Source organism: Manis pentadactyla, chromosome 11 (genome assembly GCF_030020395.1).
Source record: "Manis pentadactyla isolate mManPen7 chromosome 11, mManPen7.hap1, whole genome shotgun sequence".
NCBI lineage: Eukaryota > Metazoa > Chordata > Mammalia > Pholidota > Manidae > Manis > Manis pentadactyla.
Window position 1 is genome coordinate 87,607,521 of NC_080029.1, and position 2,880 is coordinate 87,610,400.

The 2,880-nt window shown below is 36.7% G+C and overlaps 1 pseudogene; it reads left to right on the forward strand.

Annotated features, from left to right (window-relative positions):
• Window positions 1-1,126: 1,126 nt before the first annotated feature.
• LOC130679691 (small nucleolar RNA U13) lies at window positions 1,127-1,237 on the forward strand (annotated as a pseudogene).
• The last annotated feature ends 1,643 nt before the right edge of the window (window positions 1,238-2,880 follow it).

Below are 2,880 nucleotides of genomic sequence, written 5' to 3' on the forward strand. Positions count from 1 at the left end.
CTTCACCTCATCTGACTCAAGCTATAGAACCAAATTTGTAAAACACAAAGTTTCTCATGATTCCAATTCTATGAGCCTTATTTACACAATTTTAAAATGTGATCTTAATTCCTCCGTCTTTTTATCTCCCAAGGAAGTTAAAAGGAAAATGAAATAACTAAGGAAATACTTTGTAAAAGAAATGTCACAGAAATTCAGGATATATCTTCATCTTTATATTTTTATACCTTTTAAAACTTATCTCAGAATATATTTGTGTGGTTTCCATAGCTTGTTCATTCCTCTAAGGGTTGCTGGCTGAGCTGAAGGTGAGCAAAGAGTTATGAGGGCCGAGAATGTGGATTCCCAGAGGTCCCGGCTTCAGGCCTGGCCCTGCCACTCACTAGCTGTATAAACTGGGGCAACAGACTTTACGTTTCTATGCCTTCCTGTCTTCCTATAAGGTGATACAAAATTATATATAAATATGTAAGTGTGGATATATATATATATATATATATATATATATATAAGCGTGTGTGTGTGTATGTATGTATAAATAGTGCATATATATAAATATATATGTATATACATTGTCTTTGAAAATTTCATCTGTTTATGCTTATGAGAAAAATTTGTATGGTCTCTAAACATAACATATAACTAATGGCTCACTGAATATTACTTCACAGTGATGAAATTGCTAATTTATCAATGTCCTTTCTTCTCCCAGGACAATTCTCTCCAAAAGAAGGGAATATGGCTCTGTAAAAGGCAAGTAAATATCTTTGAGCAAACTTCCTGAAAACTGGGAGATCTACTAGCCGTCCTGCAGACGACAAGGGGAACCTTGTATACACATTCACACATTCTCACACTCACACACACACACACACACACACACACACACACACACACACAGAGTCAACAAACTAGTGTCATCAGTGACCACATTTCTCAGTTCTAATGCTATGACTTCTTGCCGAAAGGCAATTACTAATCTCATTTTCCAGTATTAGCAGCCAACAGCCTAGTAGTAACCAGAAACGGGAATCTTATCACCTAAAAGAGATGTGGCAAATCTCATACTTACTCCCTCTTCCCTTAACAATCTGAATTCATTTGATGGGTCTGGATCCCCAGTAGAATCAGTAGATTAGAAATGGGGTTCATAAGCATAGTGATTGGATTTTCACCCTACTGTATGAGACATGCCTCCCTCAAACCTTGTTACAATGTCAGCTCTTTACCCCCGACATGAAAAATATATACATACATAGGGAGAGAACTTCTAAATGCAAGTATACTGCTGCCTAATAACAGATAAAAGGGGAAATGATTGTGAAAAAGAGATAAAGCACCTAACAGTATCCAGCACACCATAATTGCTCGAAAATATTTGTTAACCTGAGTAAGAACTCAAGATTCAAACAACAGAGTGCATATTAGTTCTGAAGGAATCACTGTGACAGCAAAAATCTGTATTCATGAAGTCCTTGCATTTTCAAGAAAAGGTCAAATTATGTTCAATATAATCTGTTTAAGAAGGCATAGAGAAACATATATTCAAAGTGGTACAAAATATGATTTAGAAAGAGTTCCTTCAAAATGATTAACATAAAATTATTGGTGTTTAAAGGTAATTTCCAATTGTCTAGAATACTGGCTTAAGGGGGAGGTAAATGAAGTACTACATATTTTGGTGTCCCTAAATACAGTGTTCTGGAACAACTAGTAGAATTCTTCCTAGAACTCCTAGGACTGCCTTCACCTATACTTTTAACACCAGTGCCCAGCATGGAATCGCCCATGTGGACTCCCCAGGGCCGTCTGCCTTGAGTTGGTAATCTGGAGGAGAATGTACAAGTTTAGATCATCAAACTACAAATACCTTTCCTCTTGTTTTACTCGACCATTCTGTGAGGCACGGGTAGGCTGGTTGTTAACTCAAGAGATTAAAAAGTTGGTTATTCCTAAGATTTTCCCTGGGAATGTCACCCAGAACCTCCTTATGAATATTGTATCCAGCTTCAAGGAGATTTGTAGGAAGGAGGTTTGTAAAGGGCTCCTGATTCTAATTCTAAGATACTTTACTAGAATGGATCCTGGATCCGGGCTCTAAGATCAACTCTAGAGAAAGACTTCAGAGAACTGGTGGGGAAGGGGTTCTCTTTGACTAGTGAGTGCAGGTGGTAATGAATTTGTCCTGGGGCCGGAGGCAGCCCAGAACAGCTGGATAAGGTTTAATGTACGAAGGAAAGAGTGGCGGTTTGCTCGTGCAAATCATAGCAACACAACGAGGGCAAAAAAATTCATCATTTAAAGAAGAAACCAAGACCACTATAGGGAAATTTAGAGAAGTGTATTAAGAAATATTAAAAGTATCATGAATGAAAGAAGAGAAATACCATGATCATGGATAGGAAGCCTTAATACCAGAAATATATCAGTTGTCTCCAGTGGAGAAATAGTCAATTCAATTCCAATCAAACTCCCCAAAAGATTTTTCATGCAATTGAATGAAATGATTCTAAAATATACTATATTTGGAGGAGTAAAGGGTCAGAGATAACCTGGAAATTTTAAAGAAAAGCAAGAGGTCGGGAATATGCCATTTCAGATATCAGAACTTACTATGAAGCTACAATAATTATGATAGTGTGCTACTGGAACCAGACCAGGAAAACTGAACAATGAAATGAAACAAAAAAAGAGCTTAGATACAGTGCACATTTAGACCTTTGATATGTAACAATAATTATATGTCATAGGGGAAAGGAAGAATTGTTCAAAAATATGGCAGGGAAAAACGTTATCCAAATAAGACAAAAAATGGTATCAGATCACTAACATTCAGCATATATAAAAAGCAAGCCCAATGTGTCAAAGACTTAAATGTCC